The following is a 13719-nucleotide window of genomic DNA, read 5'->3' as shown; positions in this document are numbered from 1 at the left end:
TATACTTAATGAAAATTTTTATCAATATAACTTTGTTCCAAAATAAAGATATATAATACTCTCATCAAAACCCTATTTCTAAACATCAAAATCATTTTCTATTGCTAGCGCTTCCTCTTTCATACGCCATCCCCTCCCATCGCATCTTTCCCTCTTCGCCAGCGATCACTTTCCGTCATAAACCATATACTCCCACAAATCTTCTATCGCGAACCACTCAAGATTGACTGTGGAGGTCTAGAATGGAGGCAGATGAGCTAGAAGTGGAGGTGGAGGTGGTGGTGGTAGTGGTGATAAAGGGTTAAAAGTGACGATAACAGCAATAAAGGAGTGGGTGAAAAAAAAAAAAAAAAAGCGCAATGTTTAATCTAGTTTTAGCATTTGTTTTCAAAAATAAATAAATAAAAACTTCTCATTTCAATACGGTTTTATCTTTCTACAGGAAAAAAAAAATTAAAAATTAAAAAATATTTTTTTAGTATTTATTTTTGTCAAATTAATTTATTATTTTCTCAAAAAAATTTCAAAAAATTGATTCAAACACTAAAACTAAACATAACCTTTGGGTTTTAAAATTGAAAATGAGGGTAATATTGGAATATAAAGATGTGTAATAACAATTTATATTTTTATAATGTGTGCATGAGAAGGTGTTCATTAAGTGTGTATACTGAGATGAATTAATGTGTGAAAATAGAATTACCCCAACTTTTGTGAAAATTATGTTTGTGTGGGTTTTTAAGAAATAAAGGGACAAATGACACAAGATAAATGGTATGAAAAATTATTTCAAAATCATCAAAGTAATCTCTCTAACTTCTGACAATAGTTATTTATTAGCATCAAGGGTGTAGAATTGGCCCAGCGCAAATCCGATCAGGCTCCAGCCAAATTTAGGTTGGGCTGGCCTAGGGGTCCTCGGCCTTGGGGCCGGGCCCAAGCCCAAGCTTGATTTAATTTTTTTTATTTTTTACCAACTTAAGTACACAATGCAAATAAAAAATTATAAAATGTAAATAATAATTTTAAAAAATGAAATGAAATATTACAAATTTATGATAGACGGTGGAGAAATTATATGATCATATATGCATTCAGAATTTGGTTACCATATTGTAGGTTTTTAGTTCAGGAATTGCTGATATAATAATGTATTTGACAAGTTGAAGGAAGACCAACTACCTTACCTTTCAGCTATTGGAAGAGTAGTTGGCCTATTCACATCAATACTTATAGATAGTGAAAAAAATAAAAATATTTACGAATAAAAGTACAAAAATAAAAATAATACGTGAATCAGATTTAATAGAGTTAGGATTTCAATGATGAGAGGTGAACATTAATACTATCTGTAAAACAAGTATAATGCAGTGGGTAAAAATTTCAGATCATACCTTAGGTGATAGAAGCGAAGAATCTTGTGGGTAAATCATGTGCTTCAATAAATGCGAACAACGAACTCCCAGCAGTGGAGTGATACCATAATATGAGTGTCACCCACACAAGTCATAGTACATAGGCTGGATTGTTCTCATATGGGAGAGAGTTAGAGAGAGTCTGGGAAAAAAGTTATGGATAAAAACACATAACGTATCTGATATCAATATATTATTCAAATATATAATCAGATATATAACCATATATATCAATCTATCCATATCAGTTGATATGATAGATATAGATATCAAGAATGGGTTATCCAAATAGGTTTTGAATTCAAATTCAAAACTTACATGGATAAGGTTCAAAGGGTCATGGCTCATACCACATGGGTGCCCAATTTCTAACATCTCCCACTCGCACATGAGTTGGCATGACACTGCCACATCTCTATCTCAATCTCCCCAAAAAATGAACAATCTCATACTAGCTAATGCACTATGCGACCGCAGAGAACACCTGCATGTGGGAGCTCTATACTAGAAACTTAAAAATGAGCCAGTATAGAGACATCAACCCAAAAATAAAAAATAAAAAAAATGTCTCATATACCTCAGACCGATCTAATTACACTGATCTAAAAATCATCTTTAATCCCTCAAAAGGGCATGTTTGACCCTCTCAATTCTTGCAATATATTCACACACAATCCGCCTCTCATACAGAGCGGTGTGAGTTGCCGGCAATGAATATACAACAGTGGTGTAATACTAGATGATCTTCCCTTTGCCCTCATGCCATTTAGTTTAGAATTGACCGCTTTCCCAGTGATGTCCCTTAAAGCCGAATCATACATGACCGCAAGCAACATACCAAAGTAGCAGAACATCAACCCATTACCTTATAACATAGTCAAAGGTCACAAAAGGGTACATAAATGAAAGTCATATCAATAATGACACGTAAGACTCACACAGTAAGGAAATAGGGATCCATTCTCTCACCTCATTACTCGGTCGCCAAGCACATATAGTATGAATATATGTTACGGTGGAGTAACTCTTCCAAAAGAGTGGCATCATACTCGATACACCGTACAGATCTTAGTCTAGTCGCTTTCTAGCGCCTAACCCGAATTCTCTATTTGCTCGCCTCCTAGGCGCCAAATGAGATCTCGCATCTGGCTAATCATAACAGGCACAACATGGAAAGTGGGTACTAACATTCATGTTTTGTCCTTAACACGACCTCATCTTAGTTGTAACCACGGCGACATACATAGTGGATAATTTAAGCCTCTCTTGGCTCCAAATAAAAATAAACCACTAGTCTCATCCTTGCTCGCTCTCAAGCGCCAAGGGCGATTGCTCGTGTGAGTGAGCCAATCTTGCCTGCTGACATCATCATCTGCTAATCATTATGACACAAACCATAATAGTGTCAACATCCCACCATCTCACAACAAATAAGTGATCGATTTTAAAAAATATGACCATAGCTTGTGCAATTCTAGATTCCAAACATAAGCCTTATCAGCACCTCTTGCGATAAGTATATACAACGGAATCCACCATGTGTGCCTCACATGAAGTGATTCAAGATCACTACCTCTTGTGCAATAACCTCTCTAAAAATATTTTGGTGACCAATTTGCGTTCATTCTGGATGCGCCCAACTAGCACATTGAATCTTACAAGGGGAAAATTTATATACTACTAGTAAAGCATTCTATCCATAGTCTAATTAGCAAAGGTCAATGTCTACACAACTCAATTGACCATTTACCAAAGATAACACTTATCATGCCGAATACGCCCACATAGCGTACTTTAGGCTCCCATAACAAAAAAAAGATCAAGGAATATAGGTCATCTGTTTCTCCCAAAGACAATCCAAGGATTCACTCAATAGCTAAGGCTCTTGACTTTTACCGATAAGTAAGTCAATGGGTTTGCAATTTTACATCTAGAATCATTCTAGGATATTCCTTATGTAAGTCTTCAAAGACAAACCAGGAATTCTCTCAAAACAATCCCTAAGGATCATACATCCGAGCATATAAATTATATCACCTATGTCCATCATATCTAAAACAGAGGATTGCCCACCCTAGGTGGCGACAACCTTATAAATTCTTGGCTTATAATGACTAAGTAAGGAAAAACTTCTTTTGGACCATTGATCATGCCTCAGTGGTCTTCATCGATCATCGTTGGCCTATCATGGCTTGACGAAATCTAAAACCACTATTTGGATAATTGTTTTAGGCTGTAAAAGATTTATTGGAACTAGAAACCTTTTTGCGCTCCTACCTTTTCATCATAAAAGCAGAAGGTAATTCCCTACGAATCTACTTATCCAATTTCTCCAACGAGAAGTTGGGTCACAATGTCCACAAATCAATGTTCTGAACTTATGTCAATCATAGCCTAAGTCGAAATAACCTCACTCCCCAGGAGGAAGTCTTCTCATGGTATATACTTTTCTCAATGGTGTGACTTTTCAGTATCTAGCGAGCCTTATACCTCAACAATGACTATCCAAATTACGCATAACTTTAGAACAGTTTCACGTCATAATGGAAAGTCAACCAAATTATAGAAATGGTTAATTCTCAAAGACTTTGTCTTAAACTGTGCAATATTGATCCACTTTCTGAAAATAAGGGACTAGAGCCTTTGGCATTATCCTAGGCTCTTTATCATCTTGCGGAGCAATCATGAATGTTTCCTTCTCAATCACCCAGTGATGACGTGGAAAATTTTCACATTCGCTACCACGCAACTAAGAATGTAGAGTATTCTTCTCTAATGGAGTAATCCATTAGTAGGCACATCGCTCCCACTGTCCTTAGGATATTGAAAATTTATTTCCATTCTCAACTAGGCTACGTAGAGCGCTATGCTTAGAATTCTCTATCTTATAGAGTTCCAAAACTCTATTCACGTCACATTTACTAAGAAAACTTTATGTGACTTAGTTACACTCCCACAAAGCTGCTTACCTATATGCACATGACCCAGAGGGTTTACATGACAACATACAATAATGCGCCACGTCACCCTATGTGTTTATAAGACAGCATATAATAATGTGTCATAGAACCCTAGGTCTTAACTTCGCAACCTTATGAGAAGTAAAAATAAAGATAAGTTGCTTAACGATTACAGATCGCCCATAGATGGCTCTTCACTAACCCATTACTTAAATGAAGTGTAAAATCTAATATGGAGGGCATTTAGTTAAGGATGTAGGCAACAAACTAAAGTGCAATTCCCAATTGGGAAACATTTTGCGCCATCATCCACCTAACATTAACAATACTTAATTCTTTATCTCTACTACACCATTGTGTTGTTGAGTACTAGGAATAATCAATTTTCTAAGCATCTATTTCTCTTTATAGAGTTTTCTAAAATAACTCAAATAGATACTCGCCACCTTGGTCAAAACTAAAAGCACGAAAGCAGTTATCTAATTGATCTCAACCTCATATGTGCAATGTCAAAAATCATCTCAAAACTTTTGACTTGTGGGAGATCAAATAATCTTGACTCAGATGCGTATCGTAATCTATAAATGTGTCGAGATTGAGGCTTAGCTATCATATCCTTACACATATCTAGTCACAACTATCATAGTAGACTAAATGTGCCATTACAAATGCCTTTCTGCGGCTTTCCTACTTACTTGTGTGCAACTATTGCGAACAAAGTTATACATTCATATTAGAGCAGGATGTCACAAGCGAGTGAGCCTACTCAAACCATCCATGTCATCTTCTCATTAATGTGATTATGTATAACAAACCACCGGTTTATGTCCAATGTCATAAATTAATTCCAATCATTCTAATGTGCGTTTTCGAAGACAAGTTTTAAGGGTTTAGGCCCAACTAGGTAATGACTCACAACTAATTCATATTCACTAGATCATAAAAGGATGTCATGGAGATATCAAGTGCGCCTAAGTCGCAAATTTAACTAGTAAGTGATAACCCCCTGCACCTTCAAGTCAATTTTATTTTCCATACACTTTAATGCATCTAGTTGAAAGATGACAATACTCCTCTTGCTATTTCTATTTCTTGCTTCATAATTACTTGCAATTAATTTTACTATCCACAAGAAGGAGAGAATAAGCTATCAATCTATGACTGCTCCCGACGTAACTTAAGCGCGAATTAGGATAAAGAGTCTAATTCAACACAATGCTCTCACGAGCCATGCGTCAAATTCTTAGTCATAACAACCTTGTCAGCCTTGACCTTTTCATTACTATGCTGCAATGTTTGCGCTTAGTGGTAAACGTTATTCAAAAACATTAGCCTAGCTAAGGAACCGTACAAAGAAGCACCTCATCATGTATCACACTTAACTAGGGAAACAGTAAGTGTTCAGGCTTTAGAGAAGTTGGCAATGCTAATAGATTTTACTGCTACTAAGCGCTAATCTTTTAACTTCAAATGATACTTCAATGCACACTATTATAATGCATGAAATTTTACTCCATCCACTCCCAACAGTTGGATAAAGAGCAAAACACTGCTCATACTGGCTACTCATCTTACACTTAATGACTAATTCATTTAAATTCGCATTTCTTGGATGACGTGACTCTTGAATGTTACTTCATCCAATTATACAACATCATTACAGGTCAAATTACAAAGTCAATCCGCTCAGCTCAATAGTCAAGATCATATACAGATCTATTGAGGGCTTACTAATTTCACAATTCCAAAACTCGCCAACTAAAACTACGTAGCGTGCCGCTAACCATAGCGCGCACAATAGTTTTTATTGTGCCAAACAAGGCAACAAAACTACGGCCACTGTGAGTCACGTTTCCTTACTTTGGCTCGATTAAGGTCTGACCTAAAGTCTCCAAGACTTTTGCTCATCTAAAGAATAGGATTGCATTGTTCACATTTGAACATCTCTACTAAGTCTAGGTCAACTAAATTAACTTCCATAAGCTAAGTCAATTTAGAGAGAAATTCGCATTGAGATTAATTTGATTAGCATAATATAATTTTGTCGCAAAAATCTAAATTAAATAGTGACAATATTACATGAGTCGCAAGATCGAAAATCCGCTATGCTCGTAATCATCTCTTGCGCCACAGGTGACAATTATCCAAAATTTAATTTAATTCATGCGCAGAATATTAGTTTCCAGGAGTAAATCTAAAAAGATTTCTCTCAACCGAACAACCTTCCACTGACTATGGCATGTCTAAAAGTATGATAAAATATTCTAATTCCATACAATAGCATCATAATGTAGATTCACAATCAACACATGCTATGTTACAATTACTAATGGAATTTAAATAAATAAAAAATTAATCATGCTATTCGAATCACAACATATTAGAAACTCTAAGCAAAAAACAACAATATGCTGTATTTAATATTCAGATTATGCCATAACATAAAGTATATTACTTCTGAAATTTTCTAAAATTTTCTAGTATTTTTTGGAATTTTAAATAATTAATGAACACACATGAAATCATAAATAAATATTTCAAAATCTGAGAAAATGCAACAATCATACCAATAAATAGCAAACCATTACAGTGGTCTACAGTAAAAATTTCAACTCTAGAAACTTAATCACGCAACACCAAAAGCATTTTAAAGCAGAAATAATAAATTATTATTTCAAAAAAAATATTTTTTATTTTTAAAAAATTTTGTAAATTTTACAGAAGATAAAAAATATAATTATAAGTCTAACAGTACCAACCACGCTTCAAACAAAACTATAACGAATTACTTATGACCATTTAACGCAATTCTGGATTAAAAAAAAAAACAAACAGAGCCTTACACCCAGCCCTCAAACCAACCAAGCCGGCGCAGAAAACGGCTCGGCTCGGCGCGCGGCTCGGCACACGGCTCGCACATGGCATCGCTCAAAGCGGCACGGTTTAACGCGCGCGTGAAAGGGCGCAAGTCGCGCACATGGCAGCGCGTGGAAGCGCGTGGCAATTGCTGAAGGCATCATATGGCGCGTGAGGCTCACGCGCCGCTTTTCAGGGTGTTTTCTGGTCCAATTTTGGTATTTTCAGACTCCATTTTTCAAAATAAAAACATTTGTGGTCTCAAAAAAGATATTTAATGAATATAAAAGATGAGGTGTATTACACTCTCTCTAATGAGAGTGGAAGTGAATAAATTCTGCACTTCATCTTCCTCCTCAAGCCACCAAAAAATAAAACGAACCCAAATTAGGGTTTGATGTATCTCCTTAACTGTAAATTCAAATCTAACAAATAATATATGGTTTCGAAGGTCTTGAAACAAGGATTCCAAATATGTAAGATTTTTAGACTGAAATTAAAGCATGTAAAACCATCATGCATGTAAAGTTTCGAAAATATAAAATGGGTCTCCATTTTTCTTGAAATCTAACCATTAGATTTTCATGAAACTTTGCAGATATGCTCTACATTAAATATACTACAATATATATAAATTCCAGGTCGATCGGAGATAGTTCGAAAAATTATTAATTTTTATGCATATATCGTGTATATATTTATATAAATTATACACCTATTTTAATGCATAAAAATAAGCACGAAAATACCCATTAAAGCTCTGATACCAATATAAAACAAGTATAACACAACGGATAAAAATTTCAGATCATACCTTAGGTGATAAAAGCAAAGAATCTTGTGGGTAAATCATGTGCTTCAATAAATGCGAACAACAAATTCCCAGCAGTGGAGTGATACTACAAAGTATCACCCACACAAATCACAGTGCAGAGGCTAGATTGTTCTCATATGAGAGAGAGTTAGAGAGAGAGTCTGGGAAAAAGGTTATGGGTAAAAACAGATAACGTATCTGATATCAATATATTATTCAAATATATAATCAGATATATAACCATAAATATATATATATATATATATATATATATATATATATATATATATATATATCAATTTATTCATATCAATTGATATGATAGATATAAATATCAAGAGTGGGTTATCCAAATAGGTTTTGAATTCAAATTTAAAACTTACATGAATAATGTTCAAAAAGGTCATGGGTCATGTCACATGGGCGTCCAATTTCTAACACTATCAAAAATTTATAAGGAAAAAATGTAAGAACTGAAATATCAATTTTTCTGGGCAAAGAAATTGAAAAATAATATGAAAAAAAAAAATATATATATATATATATATATATATAAGTGCTTTTTTTTTTTAATCCACATTGATTGATTTATAAAGGACAAGAAATGTAAGGCAATCTAAAATATGTTTAAAATATTTATAATAGAATTGATATTAAATTTTCAAATAATATGATCAAATAATTGATATTATTCGTCTTTTTTTTTTTCTTTGCAAACAAGTGATTATAATTCACACTAGTCATGAGAAATAAATTTCTTTTATTATATATATATTTTATAATTTGACCCTCTTGTCTACATAGATATAGAAGGACAATTACTTAATTTTATTTTTTAAACGTAGATGACACTCCACTTTATTTTATTTTATTTTAAACAAAACTTGAGACAATTATGTATAATTTAAAAATAATTAATAATATTATTTTTTTTTGTCCACAAAAGTAGTCAATAATACTTTTGTCTTTGTGGATTCTAGACTTCAAGGAAATGAGTGGACGGCAATTGCCAGCAGGTCAGCATAGTCCTGCGCGTGCTGTTATTGTTATTGGTTAACGAAGTGAAGTGGCCAACTTTTGGACAATTCTATTTTTACACACTAATTCTTTTTAGTTTACATATTTAATGAAAAATTTTATCAATATAATTTTATTCCAAAATAAAAATATATAATATCCTCACCTTCTTCTATCCAAACCCTAATTTTAAAACATGAAAATCATTTTCTATCGTTAACGCCACCTCTTTCATCTGTCATTCCCTTCCATCGTCTCTTTCCTTTTCGCCAACGATCACTTTTCGTCATAAACCATATATTCCCACAAGTCTTCTACCACGAATCACTTAAGATTGACTGCGGAGGTCTAAGATGGAGGCAGATGAGCTAGAAGTGGAGGTGGTGGTGGCGATGGAGGGTTAAAAGTGACCACAACAGCAATAAAGGAGGAATGAGTGAATGAAAAAAAAAAAAGAAAAAAAAAGGCTATGTTTAATCTAGTTTTAGATTTGTTTTCAAAAACAAATAAATAAAAACTTCTCATTTCAATATGGTTTTATCTTTCTAGGGGCAAAAAAATTAAAAAATTAAAAAAAAAATTGTTATTTATTTTTGTCAAATTAATTTATTATTTTCTCAAAAAAAATTCAAAAAATTGATTCAAACATTAAAACCAAACATAACCTTTGGGTTTTAAAATTGAAAATGAGGGTAATATTAGAATATAGAGATATGTACTAATAATTTATATTTTTATAATGTGTGCATGAGAAGTTGTTCATTAAGTGTGTGTACTGAAATGAATTATTGTGTGGAAATAGAATTATCCCAACTTTTGTGAAAATTATATTTGTGTGGGTTTTTAAGAAATAAAGGGACAAATGACACAATACAAATGGTATGAAAAATTATTTCAAAATCATCAAAATAATCTCTCTTACTTTTGACAATAGTCATTTATTAGCACGAGGGGTGTAAAATTGGCCCAATGCAAATCCGATCAGGCTCCAGCCAAATTCAGGCCGGGCTAGCCTAGGGCTTCTCGGGTTTTAGGCCGTTCAGGCGCAAGCTTGATTTATTTTTTTATTTTTTACCAACTTAAGTACACGATGGAAACAAAAAATTATAAAATATAAATAATAATTTTAAAAAATGAAATGTAATATTACAAATTTATGATAGACGGTGGAGAAATTATATGATGATATATGCATTCAGAGTTTGGTTACAATATTGTAGGTTTTTAGTTCAAGAATTGCTGATATAATAATGTATTTGACAAGTTGAAGGAAGACCAACTACGGGTTGGTTTGGCAAGGGCTCATTGGGCTTTTTTTGGCTCAATGAGCCATAAAAGGCAGAATAGGCTCATGAGCCACAACAGACAAAACATCCCATCGAACCCCATAATCATCACACTCTTCTCTCACAAAAAAATCAAAAAAGCCAAAAAGCCAAAAGCCCTTCCCAAACTAAGCATTTAAGCCCAGGCTCATATAGTCAAAAAAGTTAAAAAGTCAACCCACTTCCCAAACGGAGGCTACCTTACCTTTCAGCTATTGGAGGAGTAATTGGCCTATCCACATCAATACTTCTACATAGTGAAAAAAATAAAAATATTTATGTATAAAATTACAAAAATAAAAACAATATGCGAATCAGATTTAATGGAGTTAGGATTTCAATGTTGAGGGGGTGAACATTAATACTAACAAAAATTTATAAGGAAAAAATGTATGACCTGAAATATCAATTTTTTTGGGCATAGAAATTGAAAAATAATATGAAAAATATATATATATATATATAAGTGTTTTTTTTTTTTATCCACATTGATTGATTTATGTTTAAATGTAAGACAATCTAAAATATGTTTAAAATATTTATAATTGAATAATCGATATTAAAATTTCAAATAATGTGATCAAATAATTGATATTATTGTCTTTTTTTCTTCTTTGCAGGCTAGTGATTATAATTCACATTAGTTATGAGAAATAAATTTCTTTTATTATATGTCATCATAGATATAGAAGGACAATTACTTAATTTTATTTTTTTAAAACAAAACTTGAGACAATTATGCATAATTTAAAAATAATTAATAATATAATAGTAGGGCCAAACACCCAATTTCTTTCTTTTTTATCTTATTATTTTTCTTTGTCCACAAAAGTAGTCAGTAATACTTTTGTCTTTGTGGATTCTAGCCTTCAAGGAAATGAGTGGACGGCAATTGTTAGCAAGTCAGTATGGTCCTTTGCGTGTTGTTATTGTTATTGGTTAACCAAGTGAAGTGGCCAACTTTTGGGGTAATCCTATTTTTTCACATTAATTTTTTTCAGTTTACATATTTAATGAAAAATTTTATCAATATAATTTTGTCTTAAAATAAAAAACTATAATATCATCATCTTCTTCTACCCAAACCCTAATTCTGAAATATCAAATTCATTTTCTATTATCAGCACCACCTCTCTCATCCGTCATCCCTTCCCATTGCCTCTTTCTCTCTTTGCCAGCGATCACTTTCCGCCAAAAATCATACACTCCCACAAGTCTTCCACCGCAAATCACTCAAGGTTGACTGTGGAAGTCTAGGATGGAGGACGATAAGCCAAAAGTGGAGGTGATGGTGGTTATGGAGGGTTAAAAGTGACGACAACAACAATAAACGAGTAGTAGGTGAATGAAAAGGAAAAAAAAAAAAAAAGACTATGTTTAATATAGTTTTAGCATTTGTTTTTCGAAAACAAATAAATAAAAACTTCTCATTTCAATATGGTTTTATCTTTCTATAGGCAAAAAAATTTAAAAATTAAAAAATATTTTTTTGGTATTTATTTTTGTCAAATTAATTTATAATTTTCTCAAAAAAAAAATCAAAAAGTTGATTCAAACATTGAAACCAAACATAACCTTTGGGTTTTAAAATTGAAAATGAGGGTAATTTTGGAATATAAAGATGTGTAATAAGAATTTATATTTTTATAGCGTGTGCATTGAGATTGTGTTCATTAAATGTGTGTACTAAGATGATTTAGTGTGCGGAAACAGAATTACCCCAACTTTTGTGAAAATTATATTTGTGCGGGTTTTTTAGAAATAAAGGGCCAAATGACACAATAAAAATGGTATGAAAAATTATTTCAAAATCATCAAAATAATCTCTCTAACTTTTGACAATAGTTATTATTTAGCATCAGGGGTATAAAATTGGCCCAGCGCAGATCCGATCAAGCTCCAACCAAATTCAAGCTGGGCTAGCCTAGGGGTCCTCGGGCTTTAGGCCGGGCCCAGGCCCAAGCTTGATTTATTTTTTTATTTTTTACCAACTTAAGTACACAATGGAAACAAAAAAATAATAAATTGTAAATAATAGTTTTGAAAAATGAAATTAAATATTACAAATTTATGATAGACGGTGGAGAAATTATATCATTATAGGTCAAGTACATTACAATTAGGTTGGCACTTACAAGTTTTCCAATCATTTGCATTATACTCTACCTCAAAGAATAAAAATATTATGAAATTACATACTAAAAAGAAAAATTATTCATCAATCATTGAAGTTGGACAATCTATCCAGATAGCCCATTGTGATAGCATCCAAATCAGCTTGAATCCTTATTTTCTCGTTGACATTTTATTTTCTTCCGCTTGCATACAAATAATTTCTTGTTATCATCAGTGTATCAACCATTTTGGGTGTAAGTCTACAACAGCATTCGCTCAACAGTCGTTCACTTATTTTAAAAACTATTTTAGAAGCCACTATAGAAAAAGAAACAGTTAGTATATGACAGGTCATCTGTGCAAGTACAGGCCATACATGTTCAAGCTTTTCCATCAATCTAAGATATCAAAATCTTCTTCACTTTCATCCACACAAGGTTGATCTAAATAACATTGTCACTTAGAACTATAAGTGCTTGCATTTTGAGATATTCTTCTATTTTTTATCTGTAATCAAATGTCAAATCCTCCACCACAAGATGAGCTTGTTGTAGTGTGCGCAGGTGGTCTAATTACAACTACAACATTCTTATATTCCTCAAACAATAATTGTTTGAGTGTTTTAATAATGGAGGCAAATTGATCTTCGTAATCGAAAATAAGTTGTAAAAAAATTTGTAAACCAATATCTTTACACTTAGGATCCATTACGATATAGCTAAACCAAAAATGTGTGGTAATGGATCAAAATATGTAATAAATTTTTCTTTCATTGAAACAATAATATCATAATATATTTCATGAAAACTAATTTGTGAAAACCATCATTATTTTTGTTAATTGATGTAAAACATATATAAATGTAGGTGTATATATATATGAAAAAAAATTTGTTGATTGATCAAAATTTTTTAAAAAATATTTATATAAGGCTACGTGGGCCCAATCATCTTGTTCAGGTAATTCCTCTAATTGTCATCAATTGAAAACATAAATCTACAGCTCTTCTTTGTTTTAAAGTTACATATAACATATTGTATGTTAACTTTCACTTGATTTCTACGTATGAAGGTAATTTTCTGCATTCATTTGTTCTTGTTGACATAATTTTCTACACATCAAGCCGTTTAATAGAACTATTAATTGTAATAATCGTATTTTTTATTGTTGTTATAGAATCATCATACTGACTCATAACTTCTTTAACGATCAAATTT

Source organism: Camellia sinensis, chromosome 7 (genome assembly GCF_055761805.1).
Source record: "Camellia sinensis isolate YWXY chromosome 7, ASM5576180v1, whole genome shotgun sequence".
NCBI lineage: Eukaryota > Viridiplantae > Streptophyta > Magnoliopsida > Ericales > Theaceae > Camellia > Camellia sinensis.
The sequence above is the reverse complement of the archived record's forward strand: the minus strand, read 5'-3'. Positions refer to the sequence as shown.